This window comes from Lemur catta, chromosome 16, assembly GCF_020740605.2.
Source record: "Lemur catta isolate mLemCat1 chromosome 16, mLemCat1.pri, whole genome shotgun sequence".
NCBI classification, from domain to species: domain Eukaryota; kingdom Metazoa; phylum Chordata; class Mammalia; order Primates; family Lemuridae; genus Lemur; species Lemur catta.
The window spans coordinates 41846729-41867445 of record NC_059143.1 but is presented as its reverse complement, the minus strand read 5'-3'; the positions used below and the strand labels follow the sequence as shown (position 1 = coordinate 41867445).

At 40.0% G+C, this 20717-nt stretch overlaps 1 long non-coding RNA gene across 2 annotated transcripts in view; it reads left to right on the top strand.

The window, feature by feature from the left end:
- The window catches only part of LOC123621584, a 41581-nt gene that overhangs the window by 7644 nt on the left and 13220 nt on the right, over positions 1-20717 (top strand). The gene's annotated exons all lie outside the window — the stretch shown is intronic.

Below are 20717 nucleotides of genomic sequence, written 5' to 3'. Positions count from 1 at the left end.
GAAGTATTGGTCAGAATTGGTCAGATCAGTGAGAACTGCTCAGATTTTGGGCATATTTTGAAGAGAGAGCTGACAAGATTTGCTAATGGATTGGCTATGGCATGGGAGAGAAAGAAAGGGGTCGAGCATGTCTTTAGACTTTTTCGTCTGAATAATTAAAAGAGTAAACCTGCTATCAGTTCCCATTTTCTAGTACTATGAACCATCCCAGAAGTAGTGGACTTAAACAACCCTTTTTACTACCTCCATTAGCATGGGCTTCTCATGGCACGATGACTGGGTGTTAAGAGGGAGGATTCCATTAGGAAATGTCCACAGAACACTCCAAGAGAACCAGGAAAAAACTGCATGGCCTTTCATGACCTAGCCTCAGAAGTCACATAGTGTCACTTCCACCATATTCTATATTTAGAATTATTCACAGCCCCATCCAGATTCAAGGAGAAGGAGGGACATTGGAGCATCACAGAGTTTGGGCCCATGTTTTAAAACTATTATACCATTTATTAGGGAACTCCAGGAAAGCTGGGGAAGACAGGGAAAGGAACAGTTTGGGAGAGGGTAGAAATCAGATGTTTGTCCATGTTCAGTATAGACGTCTACTAGTCATTCTAGAGGAGACATGGGTCAGGCAATTGGATATGAGTCAGGGGTAGAGATGAGAAGTTGGGGTTAAAGATATAAATTTAACAATTGTCTGTGTATAGGTGGTATGTGAAGACATAGGACTGGTTGAGATCATCTAGAAAGTGGATGTAAATAGGGAAAATGTAAGAAACAGGAATTGTTTTGTTGGAAACATGAGAAGAAAGTACCAAAAGAGGCTGAGAAAGAAAAGCCAATGAGGAGTGTGCTCTGCATGTTTGAGCACAGTGAGCAGAGTGGGAGGAGACAAGGAAGGTAGGAGAATAGTGGAAGCTGAGTCAAGAAATGAACATAAAGGAGAGTGACTGTAAGCACCAATTTTTCTAGGAAAATTAGAATGTTCTTGTTAGGTAGTTGCTTTAGCAATGGTGATGGAACATCATATGTAATTGGTACCAAAAAGAGAGCCTGTGATTTCCCTTCTTTCCTTATGTCTAGAAAAAAATGAGAAAAGTGATAAGACTGCAAATATTTTTGGACTGTGGTCAATTGTAGGTAACTGAAAGTGCAGAAAGCCAAACTATGGATAAGGTGAAGACTATTGTGTATATATGCACACATACACACACGTGGTGAAATAATATTCAGCCTTAAAGAGGGGGGAAATCTTGTCATTTGTGACAACATGGATAAATCTGGAGGACATTATGCTAAGTGGAATAAGCCAGGCACAGAAAGACAAATTCTGCATGATCTCAATTATATGCAGAATCTAAAAAAGTTGATCTTGTTTTAAAGTTTTATTTAATTTTTAAAGTTTTTTGTAGAGACAGAGTCTTGCTATATTGCTCAGGCTGGTCTCAAACTCCAGGCCTCAAGTGATCCTCCTGCCTCAGCCTCCTAAAGTGTTAGGATTACAGGCAGGGGCCCCACCATGCCCCAAAAGGAACTGATGTTAATTCTTGGAAAATTAGGTAGAATTCTCTGGTAAAATCACCTGGGCTTGGAGATTTCTTTTTTGGGAGTTTTAAAGTTGCAAATTCAATCTCCTTAATAGTTAAAGCACTATTCAATCTATTTCATATTAAATACTAATTTGTGCTTTTTGAAGCATTGGTACATTTCACCAAAGTTTTTAAATTTTTGTGTGTAGAATTATTCATATTATTTCCTTATTGTCCCTTTGATGTCTGCAGGATCTGAAGGGATATCCTCTGTTGCATTCCTGATATTGCTAATTTGTGTCTTCTCTCATTTTTATTTGTTAGTCAGTTAGAGGTTTGTCAGTTTCATTGATCTGTTTTCAAAAACTTTTTGTTTCATTGATTTTCTCTGTTGCATTCTGTTTTCAATTAATTGATTTCTGCTCTTTATTTCCTTCCTTCTACTTGCTTTGGATTTATTTTGCTCTTCTTTTTCTAGGTTCTTGGAGGTGAGAGTTTAGATTATTGATTGGAAACTTTCCCTCTTATCTAATGTTAGCATTTTAGTGCTATGAATTTCCTTTTAATTACTGCTTTAGCTGCATCCTACATCTTTTGATATATTGGATTTTCATTCAGTTCTAATATTTTTAAATTTATGTTGAGACCCCTTAATGAATTATTTAGGAGAGTGTTGTTTAGTTTCAAAATGTTTGGAAATTTCCTGTTAACTCTTCTGTTACTGATTTCTAGTTCGGTTTTTTTTATGGACAAAGAACACACTCTATCATTTCAATTGTTTTAAATTTATTGAGATTTGCTCTATGGCTCATGATATGGTCTATGTTTCATGAATATGTAAAAATAATGGATATCCTTCTGTTTTTGAGTGGTGTGTTCTATAGATGCTAATTAGTTCCTGTTGGTTGATGATATTGAATTTTGTAACCTTGATTATTTTTTTTAGTTGTTCTGTCAATTATTAAGAGAGGGGTGTTGAAGTTTCCAAGTATAATTGTAGATTTTTTTATTTATCCTTTCAGTTCTATCAGTTTTTGCTTAATATATTTTGCAGCTCTGATTTTGGTGAAAACTCATTTAGGATTGCTGTATCTTCTTATTAAATTGACCTTATCGTTATGTAATGTCCCTTTTGCTGGTAATTTTCTTTTCTCTGAAGTTTACTTTTTTTTTTGATATTAACATACCCATATCTGCTTTCTTTGATTAATGTTTACATGGTATATCCTTTTCTATCCTTTTATTTTAAACCTATCTATTAATATATTATATTTGAATTGAGTTTTTTGTAGATAGCATATAGTTAGGTCATGGTTTTTTAATCCACTCTGCCAATCTCTGTCTGTTAATGGCTTACTTAGACTATTTACATTTTGTATAATTATTGATATATTAGGGGTTAATTTTTTGTTTTCTGTTTGTTCTCTCTGTTTTTCTCTTTGTTCTGCCTTCCTGTGTGTCACTTGAAAATTTACTAACATTTCATTTTGATTTATCTGTTATATTTTTGAAATTATTTATTTGTATAACATTTTTAGTGGTTGCCAGAAGTATTATATTACATATACATAACTTATCACAGTCTGCTAGTGTTGACATTTTGCCAGTTCAAGTGAAGTGTAGAAATCTTACTTCCTTTTTCATATCTTAACCTCCCCCATTTATATTTATTTTAAATATTTCCTTTACATTTACTTAACACTTCATCACATAGTGTTATAATTTTTGCTTACAATTGTCAACTATGATTTTGAGAAATCAAGAAGAGAAGGAAAATGTAGTGTATCTACTAATATTTTTGCTTTTTTAAATATTTTTATTCCTCCCTAATGTTTCAAGATTTTTTCTTTTACAATATTATTTCTGCATAGGGGATTCCTTTAGCCATTCTTTTAGGGTAGGTCTGCTGGCAAAAAAATTCTCCTAGATCTTTTTCATCTGAGAATGCCTTGATTTATCATGTATTCCTGAAGAATATTTTATCTAGATGAAGAATTCTGGGTCAACAATTCTTTTCTTTCAGCACTTGAAGAACATTGTGCCACATTTTTACTGGCTGCCATGGTTTCTGATGAGAAATTCACTGCTATTTGAGTGGTTTTTCCTCTACAGGCAAAATATCATTTCTCTCTCTCTCTGCTTTCAAGATTTTTTTCTTTGTCTTTAGTTTTCTTTGGCTACAATTTATCTTGGTGTGGACATCTTTGTGTTTATACTGTTGGGGTTTACTATATTTCTTGAATCTGTAGGTGTATTTTTTTTGTGTGAAATTTTAGAAGTTTTTTGTCATTCTTTCTTCAAGTACATTTTCAGCATTTCCTGGGACTGTAATTACACAAATATTGTGTTGTAGTCTCACAAGTTCTGAGGCTCTATTCATTTTTCTCAAGTCTATTTTCCTTCTGTTGTTCAGATTGGGTAATTACTATTGTTCTATCTTCTGCTCCACTGATTCTTTCCTCTACTCACTACATTTTGCTGTGTAACTCATCATTTGAGTTTAAAAAAAAGTTGATTATTTTATTGTTCAAGTCTATAATTTCCATTTGCTTCTTCATATCTTGCATTTATTTCCTGAGATAGTTTATTCATTTGTTTCAAGTGTGTTTATAATTGCCAGTGAAGCGTAGTTGTAATGAATGCTTCAAAATCTTTGTCATAAAATCTAACATCTCTGTCGTCTCAGTGTTGGTGACTATTGCTTTTCCTTTTTAAATTAATGTTGAGATTTTCTTGGTTACTTGTATAAGTGATTTTCCACTGAACCATGGGTATTTTGTATATTGTGTTATGAGACCTTGGATCTTATTTAAACATTCTGTTTTAGCTAGCTTCTTCTGACAGTTCCCAGGGAAGGGTAGGAGGACTGCCTCGTTATTGGCAGATGGTAGTAGAAGGCCAGGTTGCTTTCCTGGGGAACCGGAATACTGGTAAGTAGAAAACATATAGGCTAAAACATGGAAGGGAAAAAGATGTAAATACAGGAAAGCATATAAGAAATTTATATAACTCTATGAATAGGTCTAACATATGCATAATTGGAGTTTAAGAATAGCAAGAGGGGAAAAATGGGGTAGAAGCAATATTTGAAGAGATAATGTCCAAAAATCCTTCAAAACAGATGAAATGCATCAAGTAACAGTTTTAAAAGCTCTATGAACTTCAACAAAAATGAACACAAAGAAAAAAATCTCATAATAAAGTTGCTAAAAAAAATCTTAAAGAAAGCCTGAGAAAAAAGACAATGCATAAAAAGAATCCAAAAATACAATTGGCAGAGCAATAACATAGAAGCTGAGGCAATGGAATGACATCTTTAAGGTGCTGGGGGGAGAAGCAAATCTAGAATCTTATACCCAGTGAAAAAATCTTTCAAATATGAGGACAAAATAAAGACATTTCTAGATAAACAAAATTGAGAGTGTTTTTTCTAGTAGACCTCTAGAGTTCTTCAGGCAGAAGGAAAATGATTACATATGGAAGTACAGAAATGCAGGAAGGAGTGAAGGGCATTGGAAATAACAAGAACATAGGAAAATATAAAGAACATTGATTACATAAAACAATAATGTGTTGTGGGATGTAACATATACAGAGTTAAAATGGCATGGTGAAATAAAAGATGGGAGATAGGTAAATTGAGTTAAGTTGTTGTACATTCATAGCATGTCATAGCAGTTTTGCAGCTGGCATATTTTGGTGGTGGATAGATTTCTGAGTAGCCAAATGTTGGCTAAAACAATGCATTGATAGAACTGTTACAGTGTGTTGTACTATGTAATGGCTACACCTGTTTGATAGCATTTAATCCTTACAACAAACCTACGAGACAGGGACTGCTATTATCCCTGTTTTACAGAAGGGCAAACTGAGGATTAGGTTAAGTAATTTGATCTTGCTGATAGTAAGTTGTAAAGGTGAGATTTGAATGGAGGTCTGCCTAACCATGCCTTTAACTACTACTCTGTATGGTCAGTCTATTCCAAGTTCTGTTATTTAAGAGCATTAGGGTCAGATGTGAAATTCATCTGAAGCTTAGTAACAGGAGGAGAAGGCAGGAGTGAATACCCTGGACAGTAGTATTGTGGCTGATGTGAAGAGTGTTTCTTCTTAGCCCTGAAAATTTCAAGTCTCACAAGCCACTGTGTGTTCACACAACTGGGTCATTTGTACACCGGGAAAAATAACATCTAAGAACATTGTGGAATCTGCTTGACATAAAAGTGACCATTTACATGGTATGACCTGATAGAGTTGCAGAACTTTATGCCCCAAAGCGACTCTTTCTTGGGCTTTCCAGGGCATCTGAAATTTCTATTCCTTCTCATTTCGTTAAGGTCAGCCAGTGAAGACCTTGCAAAAAAACAGGTGCCATGAAAAGGCATGTAGTAACATAGTCAGCTATCGAGACCTCAGCACTCATGCTTCTGGCATAGAACAGTAACTCAGGGATTGGAACCCAGCAAGGATATGTTTTCAGGTGCTGTGCAACAGTTGGCTTGAGATGTAGCTGCTGGAATTTATGGCAATCACCGTCCCAAGTTAATCAAGTATGAGTGACTCTCACAGGTCTTCTAGCAATATCAACGTAGATTGGTAATATGAAGAAATGACATTTTATAATAGGAATGAATAAAAAAATGCTGTAGTTGTGTTTCCTCTGTGAAATGGAGAGCTGTCACTCAAATACCAAATGCTACTCAGTGTTTTAGGTAATTATTAGGTAACGATTGCAGCTTTTTCCAAGATAGCCGGCAGCTGCTCCTGCCTTGGATGCAGTCCGGTGGAGAGGAACCAAGGCTGAACAAAGTCTCTGGCTTGGCACTCTGCAGTGATCATTTACATGGGGGAAATCCCAAGTTTCACACGTGAGATGAATTCTAGAAATTACTGTGTATTATGAAGGCATAAATAGAAAGTCAACTTTGAGAAAAGATTGAAGATTCTGGAAAAAGAAGCTATTTGGCTGATGCAGAGACTGTGGGTACCAACACAGATAAAGAGAAGGAGATGAGGAAATGAGGGATAGAGGACAAAGTTAGCCTCACACAGCTTGGGGCTGCCTAACCATCCTTATCTAGAGACATACTGCCATTTATCTGAATGTTTTTTGAATTTCTTCATAATATATATGCCAAAATTGGCACGGATCATTGATACAGAAATCCAAAGTCATGGAATCACTTTAAGAAGACAGATAGACGTGTTTCTAACCATGCAGCTATTTGGCTAAATTCAGGTCCCACTTAGAAATATTACCTGGCTTTACGATAATCCGTAGAGGATTTTGATTCCATTAAAAAGTTTGAGCATAGGATAGATGTAATCCTTGATTTCTCATTTAATCAAATGTAAAGGAAAATGAGTGGAACATACACCAGCACCCTGAAATATCAAATATCAGATAGTTAGAAATAACTCTTGAATAGAGTACATTCAGACAAAATGAGAATGCATTTGAAATCATTGGGTGATGTTGTGGGTGGTTTGGGAAAATGTAGCTCTTCCTCCCCTTTTTCGATCTAATGAAAAAAAATCTCTCTTCCACAGAGCATTACAGAAGCATTTGCACTTCTAGTAGTCACAGGGTGCTGAGGCACGGTATTCCTCACTGATTCCTGCCTTGCAAGTGAGGAAAAAGATTTTAAGCATTTACCAAGTGGCAAACACTGCACTGGTTGCTTTGAACTTAAATGAACTGGAAAAGAAGGATCCTGTTCTTGTTAAAGAGGGATCCTATTCTTGTTTAGGTGACAAAGTTAACCCTCTGAAAATATGTAAAATATTACATATTAAATATATTGCATTGTAATCATATTTGCTGGAATTTTTGTAGCATGTTAGAATTTCCAAAGTCATTTTGCAAGTATCTTTTCATTTGATACTGACCATATATGGTGTGTTTACTATGTGCCAGATGTTGTAATATGTTATCTCATTTAGTCTTTCTAAGAACCCCATGTGGTAAGTGCTGTTATTGTTATAGAGAAGAGTCTCAGGAAAGTTCTGGGGGTAGTCAGAACAAGCCTTTTAGATAGATCAGGAAACAGGCTCACAGAGGTTAAATGACTTCCATAGTCATTTGACCTTAACAACCTAGTCTTTCTAACCCTTTCTCATGGACCAGTCTATCATGGTACCATGATACCTTCACGTGAACTTCCTGACGTTAAAATGCCCTTACCTCACTATCTGTATTGGTCACTTGTGTTGGAAGAGGCAATGTGCTTTGCAAAGGGTTTACTTAATTATTTGTGTAGCCTCATAGATTCAGAATGAGGCATGGATGGAGGATTACTCACCTAGATTCTGAGAGGGTGGGTAGATCTGATTAAACAGAGAACTTACTTGAGGAGATGGAGCCAAGACAAGGAACCCCCCTGCTCTCTGTTCCAGCTCAGTCTGCTTGGGCTGTGGGGTGCTGTGTGTGAGCAGGGCTGTCCGAGATTGTGTACTAGGAAATAGACTTTGAGACAGGGTTTCACATAGAAAGTTTGGTGTGAGTGTTTTCAGGAGGTCCGTCTGTAAGGTAGTGGAGGAACTGACCTGTATTCCTGCAGCAAAGGAGGTCTCAGCCAATTCTACAGGGAGCTTTGGAGCTGGGATGGCCCTTCAGAGCTGTTCTGCATGGATGCATGTGGACCAGACCTGCACATCCATCCCTTCATTCGCCAGCCATTGACCATAGGCTGTCCCCTAGGAGAGGTCGTCACCCCTGACAAGGCAGCTCCTGTGGCTCCCAGCGAGTCCCGGGAGCTCGATATTCTTAGCAGTGGGCATGGAGGGGGTGTGGTGTGCGCCAGTCCTAAAGGGGAATCTGGGTGCAGCACCTTAGTGAGCACCACAATCCATCCCTGTGTCACTCAAATCCACCTACTTCTTATGATAAATTCACCCTATTTGGGAACATCTCTTGTTGAATTTTGGCTGGTCTGATTTCCTGGGAGCTTATGAGTAAAGATTTAGTAGGAAATACCACAGTTCTTGCTGCTGCACTTGATCTCAAACCTCATTCTGTCCTTCTTCACCGCTTGTTCTGTATTCCCTTCAACTCTGGCTGGCGCCTGTGCTGGTCTGGGCGGCTGACCTGCTGGAGGTAACCAGTACCTCATCTCAGAGGGTCCTGAGCCCCTGGTTACTGTGCCCTTCTCAGTCTGTGGCTGCTCTCACCCATTCACCATTAAGTGATGAGCACAGCAGCATCAAGAGACTTCCCAGTAGACACCTGATTGCCAAGCACGATCTTCCCTACTTCTGTCACGTAGCAGAAGCAAAGCCCCTCCTGTTGACCAGGGTCAATTACCCTTGCCAGATGCTTGCTTCCTTTACTTGCTTGCTGGTCTCTTGGCATGAGGACCCCAAAATAATTGGGTGGCAGCTATAGCTTAAGGTTCAAAGGGACTCTTAATTGTGCCCCCAGGTAGTAGGGTTCCTTCTTTGGGAGTTAGAAAGTTTAGACTCACAGAGCCAAAACTTCAGTGGATAGAAAGCATCAAAGTCTCTGACTTTTCCTCTATACCATGCAGTGCTCAGAACAGTGCCTGGTACATAGAGCCACTCAGGAAGCGTTTGATGAATGAATAAATGAATATTGACCAGGTTTCGTTTTACTTCTTTGCTATTTCTATTTTGACGTCCTCTTTTCCACTCTACTGCAGACCTGTTGGCTACTCAGCTCCCTTCTCCAACTTTGGAACTTCTCATGGGCTTCCTATTCTCTTAACTTTACGATCCATTTTTCACCTTGCATAGTCAGCCTCACGCCATTATCTCACCTCCCATTTAGACCTTCTGGTCTTGCTCCTACTCTTTTCAGGACCCTGTCTTTGCTAGGAAGTTGGTAAAATAATATGTGCTCCATGTGTGTGGGGCTCACCATGTACTTACCACAATCCTTCTGGAAGAACTTCTTTAACCTAAAGCTGTCTGTCTGATAGCAGTAGTTTCAGGGATAGTTACAATTAGCTAGAGGAACTAGACTTTAGGTGAGAGGGAATTTGACTGTCTTTTGAATCAGTCCAAGCTATCTGCTGCTGAGTCTACTCATGCTGAATGAAGTAGAATTGAGGGAGAAACCTAGGTGCAAAGAGAGTGTGTGTTTGGGAGATAGAATGGGGAATTTAAGGAGATTCCAGCTGTGAGGAAGGAACTCTCAAGTGAGAGACCAAGACGTTTGAGATTCTAATGCTGAGGAAGATCAACATCTCTTCTCCAGACTTCCTTTCCTTACTGAAAGTCTTCAATGAATAGACTGATGTGATTCTGTGTATAACAATCTGCTCTTGTGAACCTACCCATCAGGAACAGAGAGGTGTAGCAGCAGAGCTTTGAAGCCTTAATTGCTGCAGAATCACTGCATCAGTGGTGCTTACTTCATCTCCAGATCCCAGCCTTTCCATGGCGCCTGCTTGCTGAGTCTGAGTAGGTGAAGGAGCCCCAGGGGCCAGCCACTTCTGTTTCCTCCCAGTGCAAGAATCTCTCCAGTTGTTCCTGTGGCTATCATTTTAAAAATTGCATTATCTCCCAAGGCAGCCCATTCGATTGCTTTCAGGATAGCAGAGTTGGGAAATTCTCTTCTTACTTGTCATTCCACAAGTTCTACATAGGATGCATTGTGTTGGCCTCTGTTTGGCCCTCAGAAGGACAGGCTCAGTCTGCTGCTTCTACTGGGTAGCTCCAGCAATCCTGTGCTTCAGTTACTCAGCCTGCAGAGGGTTAATTATGCATGCAGCTCTGGTCTGCAGAGGAAAAGCACAGTGTGGAATTAAAGTCACAAAAGCAGTCCTTTCTAGCTGATGGCTCTCTGCCTCTCATTGCCAGAAACATAAATGTTGGCAAAAGGTACAAATGTGGGTTGTGATTTGTGTTTGAGCGTGTTATGGAAGTCCAGCAGCCTTTGGCTGTGGGCCTCTGTATTTTCGTTTGGAGTTTCTGGCTCTATATTTAGTGACCCTAAGGACTACTGAAACAATCTAGGCTGTGTTTTTGTGTGTGTGTGCACACGTGTGCCTGTCACAGGGACTAGGGTGTAGGGTGTTCGGAGAGAAGAATGCTGGAGATCTAGATTTTTCTATAATTGATAAAAAAGAAAGACTGGTCTGAAAGTTTTGCAGAGTCGTGAAGTAAAGTCACTGCACACACCACAGCCATCATCACTAAGGTTGATTGATCATTGAAAATGGAGCCTAACTTTGAAATGTTCTCCGGCTGGATGTAGCATTATTCATACATTCAGTTCGTATTTACTGACTGTCCACTGAATGGATAGCCCCATTGCTGGTTATGCATAGGATGCATTATCTAAACCACTTGTGAGTTTGAGATTGACTAGAAAAGTCAGTGACATCAATAAAATAATAATAATTGTAGCTACCATGACTGAGTGGCCTCATTAGATAGATACTGTGGAATTCATATGGTCCCTCCTCCCACACTGCCCACCACCGTAACATCCTTGCAAAGTGAATATTATCAGAGGTTCTGGGACCACTATGTGCCAGAGCTGGGACTGGAGTACAGGCTTTTCTGACTGCACAGTCCTGGTTCTCTCCATGAAGCCGCACTGCTTCCCCACAGGGACGGGGGCAGACATCAGTCACAAATCAGCAACAGCAACGTTGTGCTGAAAACACCAAGAGTCCAGTCCACATGGCCTCATTGAGCATGCAGAGATCTAGCGAGGCAAATTTAGTCTAGGCAGACATCCTGGAGGAGGTGTCTCCTTGGCTAAATCTTACAAGGAATGGAGAATTCAAATTTGTGGGAAAATTGACTTGGCCTTGACTTGGATTTTGTTTGCTCAGAGATCAAACAAAATTGACAAATGGCAAAACTATTCACCTTCCACTCCCCTCCCTTTTCCCTTCAGTAAGAAGAAAGTCTCACTTAAAGGAAGTGGGAGGGGTCCTCTACATTGGATCTCTGTTTTTGCCTGTGCTGAGGTAGGAAAACTAACCTCCCTACTCATCTTCTTCCTCCCTCTCGCCTCAGACTGGAGTCTCATCCTGCACTTTGTGGTTTTCACTTAACGAATGTTAATGAGATGGCATTGTAATCACCGGATTTTATAAATATCTCATCCACAAATTGGACCACAAAACCCAAATGAGCCAGCTGAGCATCTATATTCCATGAGCCTGTGTTTTCCCCACAGTCTTAACCAAAGGATGTAAAACGTGTTCTTGCTTTGAAGCCGTTCAGGCCCATGGGTGTTAGATGCTGGGGACGACTGCCGTCTGCCTGGCCCTAACTCAAGTGGCTTGCTGGGTATGAGCCCTTCACACAGTCCTGGGCGATGTAAGGGATTTAGGCTTGATCAATTATACCCTTTTCAAGTTAACGCTAGAAAAATGAGAAATTGATTTTTTTGACGAAACAATATTTTAGAAATTCAGGATATAAAAATGGGATTTGACCTCTCTTATCAAGTCAGCTATCATCGTGATGATTACAGTCTACAATTATGCCATATTTTGTATGTCACGGCCTAATGCGATCAGCTTGTCAGATTTGTTCTGGGAGAGGGTAGCGCAGCGATGGAGCTCCCAGCTGTGTCTGCTTTGTGGGGCGAGGAGGGAAGACTGGAGGATCCATCTTGTTCAGCAAATCTGCTAGAGTGAACGTCCTCAGACACGGGCATCAGGTTCTAGTGATCCTGCTTAATCTCTGCGGAGATCTAATAAGCAAAAGCTGTATTGAATACTTTTTCTGGAATTTTAGATTTTTACCTGGTATTTCATATTTTTACCCAATGTGCTGTTATTATTATAACAAAATTATAACCAAACAATATGATTTCACAATAAGCAAAGAGGTGACATATGTTGCAGATAGTCCATCGCCTCAAATGATGGGTTAAAATAGCATTTTGAAGGTAGGACCGAGCCTTACGCATTTCTTTATCTTCAAAACTTACGATACTACTTGGCCCATAGAATGGGCTTAATTCATTGAATATTTGTAAATAATATTTCAGCCTTGGAAATATCTAAAGAATATTCCTTAGCTTTTTCATTGGAGCCAATAATATGAAATAAATCCCAATTCTTAAAAATCTGCCATTAAAACATGTTGCTTACTTTGGGTAAGTGACAGTTTGCAAGGTGGTTAGTTATCCAAACATTTGAGTAACCTGTTAAAAATCTCCTGGTAAACAAGACAAAAATAAGTATAATGGAAGGAGAACATGAGAGATTGTGTTAAAAACAACAGTACAATGACAACAGCAACAACAAATCTCTCTTTAGATACAGGAACCTGAGTGATTATAACTTTAACTTTCTTATTATTCATTTCTAGGTGCTTAGCCATTTTCCTCAATATCATTTGTTTAATCACTGATTTAAGATGTCTTTATAATCATGTACTGAATTCTTGGATCTGCTTTCAGGATTTCTGTTCAAGAACAGAATATATTGATTTTTATGTCGACTCATTCACTTGTAATATACTTTTAATTATAGTAACTTTCAAAATATGTTTTAATATCTTCCAAGGCTAGTCATTCATTACTAATTGTTTTTTTTAATAATTTTTGGATGATTTTCTCATAGTTATTCTTCAGGCTGAGCTTAATAGTCATTTTGCCACATTAAGTTGGTCTTTGCCTTGCTCTCTGCCTTCTATTTCCAAAATCTGGTTGGAATTTTGGTTGTAATTGTGTTACATTTGTGTATTAATTTGTGAAAAAATTCACTAATTTATGATGTCCGATCTCTCAATCTAATGTGATATCTCCCACTAATGTTATGGAGAAAATACAACATAGCAAGAAAACAACTAGACTGAGAATCAAAGCGTGTGAGTTCTAGTACCTGCCCAGTTGTGACTGCATTTCTGTTGGCTGTTTGTGCTGTGGTTCTCTCATCTCAGATGTTGAAAAGCACAAACATCTTTACAAATCTGAGGCTTTAGTATTTATGTTTTTTCATAATTCATAACCTTCTTTGATAGAATATGGATATCCTTTCTTCAATTCTAGGATTTTGTGTCAGATAAAAAATGAGATTGTAAGTCAATATATAGAAGACTTCTAATTCTTGTTACGGAGTAGAAGGTTGCAAAATACTGCTGCTGGGTGGGGCATGGTGGCTCACGCCTGTAATCCTAGCACTCTGGAAGGCTGAGGAGAGAGGATTGATTGCTTGAGCTCAGGAGTTTAACACCAGCCTGAGCAAGAGCGAGACCCCATCTCTACTTAAATAGAAAAATTAGCCAGGTGTGGTGACGTGCACCTATAGTCCCAGCTACTTGGGAGGCTGAGGCAAGATGATCGCTTGAGCCCAGGAGTTTGAAGTTGCTGTGAGCTATGATGACACCACTGCACTTTACCCAGGGTAAAGTCCAGGAACAGGCAAGATCATCTGTGGGGATAGAAACCAGAATGTGTTTTTCTCTGAGATGGACGAATTGATTGAATGGAGCCCAATGGAAATTTCAGGACTGACTGAAATGCTTTATATGTTGTCTTGGGGGTTAAAATTCATGAAACTAAACACTTGAAATCTGTGTACTTTATTACATGTAAATAGTACTTCAGTAGGAAAAAGGAAAATCTAGCTTATAGGTATGGAAAAGTCCAGTACTGTCAGCAGAGTGTTGTAGTCCTGAAGATACCGATGCGTAGAGAGGCTGGTACAGCTGGGTGGCTGGGGAGGGGTCAGCCAGTGCATCACCATCCTTTGGGAGCTGGCATCAGTCATCCACTACCCTGGGGTTTAGTTTCCTCCTCTATGAAGTGGCCAGACCCTATGATCAATAAGTAGGGTGATCATGTTATTATATATTGTCCAAATCATGACGTTCTTGAGAGTGAAATGAAGCTCTATTGGTAATTATGCCAGGACAAGTGTTGTAAATTGCCCCTGTCCTGGGCAAGGAGGGACAAACAGTCGCCATATAACTAAGCATCTCTAAAATGTCTCGGACCATATGAAGCGACAGCGGTGTATCAGCAACAGTCTGCATCTAGGAGTCAGATCTTATGAGTGATCTCATGGGCTCTGTTTAATCTGATGCCGTGTCAGGCTCTGTCAGCACAGCTGTTTGCAGCACAGCGAGAGGGGTTCCAGAAAGGCCTTCAGCCCTTCCAGTCTATAGATTGCTGCTTTCCATGCCTGTGGAATAATAAAGACTTTCTGATAGGAAGACATTGATATTTCTAGGTTAAAAACTATTGTTGAAATGGGCTGGGTGCGGTGGCTCAAGCCTGTAATCCTAGCACTCTGGGAGGGTTAGAAGGGAGGATCGCTTGAGTTTGGGAATTTGGGATCAGAACAAGAATGAGACCTTGTCTCTACTAAAAATAGAAAAAATTAGCCAGGCACAGTGGAGCCTCACCTGTAGTCCCAGCTACTTGGGAGGCTGAGGCAGGAGAATCGCTTGAGCCCAGGAGTTTGAGGTTGCTGTGAGCTGTGATGGCACCACTGCACTCTAGCCTGGGCGACAGAGCAAGACTCTGTCTCAAAAAACAAAAACAAAAAACCTATTGTTAAAATGAAGTTAATTTCTCAGTAGGATGAAAAATGGATCCTGCTTTCCTCTACTGAGATAATATGAGAGTTCGTTTCTCTTTTTTCATCACAAGGCCACCTCCTATTTTAAACTTTGGGCTTCTTTGTGTCCCCAAACTGGCAGCAGATGAAGCTGGTTTCCTAGGTCCCAGTTTCTGGAGTTACTGAGATGATGGTCCGATTGCCCTTCCTAGACGGACTTGGTCTTGGCTGCTGTGGGCTTGCTCGGTCATTCCCAAGGGCCTGGCCTATGCTGGGGGCACCATCATAAGCCTGAGATTATGGCTTGTGCACTTCAAGAGTGATCTCCGGGCCGGGCGCGGTGGCTAACGCCTGTAATCCTAGCACTCTGGGAGGCCGAGGCGGGTGGATCGCTCAAGGTCAGGAGTTGGAGACCAGTCTGAGCAAGAGAGAGACCCCATCTCTACTAAAAATAGAAAGAAATAATATGGCCAACTAAAAATATATATAGAAAAAATTAGCCGGGCATGGTGGCGCATGCCTGTGGTCCCAGCTACTTGGGAGGCTGAGGCAGTAGGATCACTTAAGCCCAGGAGTTTGAGGTTGCTGTGAGCTAGGCTGATGCCACGGCACTCACTCTAGCCTGGGCAACAAAGTGAGACTCTGTCTCAAGAAAAAAAAAAAAAAAAAGAGTGATCTCCAGTTACAGAACAAGATGAGGTCTGGAGTTGGATGTACTTAATCCATACGGGGCAGGCAAGAAGGTGGTGGCAAGCTGGGAGCTGAGTGGGAGGGAGACTATAGCGTCAAAATGTGAGGAAGGTTAGCCGTAAGCTGAAAGGAAGCAAATGAGGAGGAGTTCCCCGAAGCAGCATGCTGAGACCATGTCTTAGTCGGTTTGGGCAGCCATAACAAAGTACCATAGACTGGGCGGCTTATAAACAACACAGATTTATTTCTTACCGTTCTGGATGCTGGGAAGTTCAAGATCAAGGTGCTGGCATATTTGGCGTCTGGTGAGGGCCTGCTTCCTGGTTCACAGATGGCACTGTCTCTCTGTGTCCTCACTTGGGGAAAGGGGCAAGACAGCTCTCTGGGGTCCCTTTTACAAGGACACTAATCCCATTTGTGAGAGCTCCACCCTCATGATCTCTTTACCCCCAAAGACCCACCTCCTCATATCATCCTATCGTGGGGTTAGGATTTCAACATCTGAATCGGGGCAGGGGGAAGCAAACATTCAGACCAAAGCAGATCACTTAAAGGGGTTGTCAGAGAGTAAACTCTGCCCACAACATGGAAACAGTATAGGTATTCAGCAGTGAGGAACATGGTGAATGATCTCTTGTCCCTGGTTGTAGTTCGTGATTCTCTTCTTTAGATAATATCCAGATCCACCTGACCTTCCACTTTTATACCAAAGACTCACTGCACTCACCTCTTCCGTACCTCACCTCTTCTCCCTCCTCTGGCTTTTGCTGGATCCATCTCATGGAAAATACTTTCTCTTAGGGCCAGATCAAATAATGAGAACAAATGAGCCACACAGTGGTCCCTGGCACTAGAGGATCATGTGCTGGTCTAGACACCCAGGTTGGGGGGGTGTGATGTGATATGCCTCCCAACTGAATGCCCCAGGCTGCCTGCAGGAAGGACCAGTTGGGCTCTTTCCTCGTGGAGGCCTTCACATTACACATAATTTTGTCTCCCAGGAAGGAAGTCTCCAAGCAGTCATTCTGGTATTGACAAACTTGAAGGCAGGAAACTTTCTTGCACACATTCTGTTTTGAAAGACATAGCACTTCCAACAGGAGGAAGCAAGTCTTTTGGCCATTTTAGTTTCTGATTTTCTATTGAACTCCAACTTTTCTGTCCTTGGAATCACTGAATCAGCCTCTGTTACTATCTTCAACACATTGTTAAAGACAGTTTCAATATGTCCCATTTCTGAGAAAAATATCTCCTACTAAATTTCCACCTTAGTTCCCAATAGGTTTTGTTTGCTGATTAGGTCACAGAGGTTGCTGGAAGCTAAATCAGACATATTAGTGTTAGTGACTAAAGTTGTTTAGATCTATATCTATATATCTGTGATATCTGCTGCAAAGATGAGAATGAGTTTTAAATTGATCCTTAAGGTGTAGAACAACTGTGTCTACTGAAACATCTTAGACATTTCTTTTGAACTTACCCCTTCATGTCATAGGTTGATCAACTTTCATATTTTCTCTATCCATGTTCTTCAATGTGGTGCATGCAACCCAGCCAGAAAACTCACTTACACAAGATCAATCTACTTGGCACCGAACACCTCTTGGATGTGGGAAATGATTTCCTGTGTATTAGGAATGTCTTTAGAATTTGTTGATTTTGGAGGTGATATTTGATTTGTTTCTGAATCTGTTTGTTGGAAGCATCCATTTATGGTCTAGGATAGTGGAAAGCTTTGCAAAATATAATTTGAGGATATAATGTGTGTCACCCAATAATGCTGTTGGACTTTTGCAGGATGAATTTGTTACCTTTGAAGGAGACAGATCACACCTGGAGTACATCTGAGTCTGTGTATCATTGAATTGTGTTCCATGGACCATACTTTATAAATCCATGGAATTTTTTTGTTATTGCAAATCCAGATTTATTTAAGAAAGGGACAGTGGTAGATAGGGGATTCTGTGGTGATTGCTTTGGCCACCCTTAATAATATCGGCTGTGAACATCTATATGTTCATATTTTGAATTTGCTTAAAGTTACATCTCTCCTACAGAAGTGGAGATATTGATTAAAAGAGGTCCAACAAAAACAAGTGATCTATAGGATTTGTGTAGCCCCAAGGTAGAGTGTTTAGTTCAACCTCCTCATTTTGACTTCTTGGACTTAATGTGAATTGGAAGCATTATTAGGTCAGTAGGATTGAGTAAGCAATAAACATACTCTTGGAATAAGGAAAAGAGCTATCTATCATTGTATTGAAGGCTCGTCTCTCCCAGATGGTCCTGGGTGCTTCTTATTTGATTAGTAATGAGAATGCAATTGGCTGGGCTTTCTCTCTTGAGTGTGTGAAGTTCTCCCAGCTCCTACACAAGAGATGCGGTAACTGAATCTAAGTAGCACACAACAATAGCTTATTTATTTACCGTACTTAGTACACAAAAAGGCATATTCTTCTGTTGAGAAAGTCAGCCTCAATGATGATGCATGTTTTTCTCCTAACCTTTTTGTAAGTTTTCTAAGGAAAGAAAGATTTAGAAATTTGGTCATTGAGCTTCTACTTGAATATTTCTGAGTAGCTTTGAAAAAGACTCCTCTTATAAAAATTATTCATATCTCTTGGAAATCCACTTCAAGGGATTTATCCAAGGAAATAATCAAATATTTAATTAGGAAGCTGTTCATCAGAGCACTGTTTATAGCAATGAAAAATTGCTAGAAATGTAAATTTGAAACAACAATCAGTTATAGTGCTTTTATATTATGTTTATCATAGACTATTTAATGATGTGGAAAGATGCTGTTGATATAATTTTAAGTGGGGAAAAAAGAAAACACAGTAGTAGTTTGATGTAGAACAAACACACACTCAGAAAAACAGGTGAAAGGTTTAGGCATTTTTTAATTTTAATATTCTTTTGCTTATCTTTATTTTCTATTTTTTCGATGAACAGTTTTATAACAATAAGAATAAGTTAATTGAAGTAAAATGAGCAGACTGTCAGTTTAAATACTTCCATTTAGAGTTGAGAATTTTTAGTTGATTTAAAAATAACTTTCTGGTTTTTTTCTGTAAAAACTGATCACGTATTTAAATTGTTGCTCACTAGGAGAGTACATTTGGATAAGTCACTTTCTCTCCCCAAGCCTCAGTTTCTTCTTCTGGAAATGAGAGCATTGGGTTTATTGAATCTTTAAGTTTCTGATTACCTATGATGTGCTGAGTGGTATGAGTTAGTGTTCAGAGCAGCCTAGTCCGAGAGCTAACCCCACTTACCAAGAGTTGCACGCTCAAAACAGGGGAACACTTTGGGGCTGAGGCTGGTGCCAAGTGCTTGCCAGACCCTCGGGCCGTATGGAAATGCAGCTGCAGAAGGAGCTCACGCTCTTGCCTGGACTGAAGCAGAAGGCCAAGCTTCTTTCCTGGCTTGGCAGCCTTGGGTCAGGTCAGCCTTCTTATGTGGGGGGATTTCTTTCCTTTTTTTTTTTTTTTTATTCTCTTTGTTTTGATCAAGCTGTGGTAATGAATTTCTTAGGAAAAAAATTCTACTTTTAAAATTTAATTTGTACTAATCTGCCCCAGGCAGAGAGCCTGCAATAAACTTGGTGTCAATTTCATGTTTTGCTGAAGTTTGTGAAGTGTTTTGTTTTGTTTTAGAACAAGTTACCATTTCTGTGTGTGTGTGTGTGTGTGTGTGTGTGTGTGTGTGTGTGGTGGGGGAGGAGCATCAGCCTGGCTAATAGTTTTCAGGAAACAGAGGCCCTGAGCATTACATTCGGCCTCAAAAATTTTTATTGTCTTCTCTTGAATTTAATGGGGTCCCCCTTTCCTCACTCCGCTGCTCTCTTTCTCCCTGTCCCTTACCTTCATTCCCAATACCCCCTGGAGCTTGCCAGGATAAAAGATATTCCCTTGTAATGTATTGAACCATTTCCCCAATAAGATTTTTAAGTTCCTTCAGGATAAACCTTGTGATTTTGCAAATTTTTTATTGCGTTTGTATCTTGCCCAGTGTTATACGTAGTGAAAAATAAGGACTTTAGATTTGAATTAAGGAGCCCCAGGCCCTCTCAGGTGCAACCGTAGCTGCTGAAGGTGGGGTCTTTTCAATAATGCTGTGTATTTTACCCTACTCGAGTTCCTCCTTTTGCTGGTAAATTGCAATCAGCCAGGAACAAGAATAGGATGCACTTTGATGCATTAATACGCTGGGACATTTTTTGATGTTAGAGCACAAACATTCAGAAAAATAACTCCTAGGACTGTTTGTTCATTCATTCAGTCAGCAAATGCTTATTGAGTTTTGTTCATGGTGCTGTCTGAGGCAGCACAGTCAGAAAAGAGCCAAGACTTTTGGTGTCTGCAGTGTGGGTACAAAGACGAGGAGGGAGGTAACGAAAAAGAGTTGAAATGATACACAGACTCTGTGTGCATCTGTCCATCCATTTACCCATCTGTCCATCTGTCCATCCTACAAACATCAACAGGAGAGCCTACTAAGCTCCTGGCACTGTTCTAGGCACTGGGGGCATGGTGTGAATAAGACAGGCAGTTCCCTGCTTTGTTGAAGGTAGAGCTTGTAATACAGTGGGAGACACAGGTAAACAATGACTAAACAAACAGTATTGTTCCCAGTCATGAGCGAAAATGCTATAAGGAAAATTAGCACAGAGAAAGGGATAGAGGCTGACAGTGGCAGTCAGGGAAGCCTCCAGGAGGAGGTGACTCAGAAAGAGTGGGATGTAGTGAAGGTGCAGGGGAAGGGGCTCGGACAGGGGGTCAGCTGAGCTACCATTTTGACTCATTACTAACTGCTCAGTATGGACAAAGTCCCTCAGCACCTCTCCCTCAGCCAATGTGTGTAATTGTAGCATTCTGTATTATTATTAATAATGTTAAGGCCTGGTGCATGATTAGTGAGCATTTAAAGGACCCATGGAAAAATTGTGCACAGGGATGCTTTGGGTGTTTGCCATTAATTCATGGCTGTAGACAGCCAACCC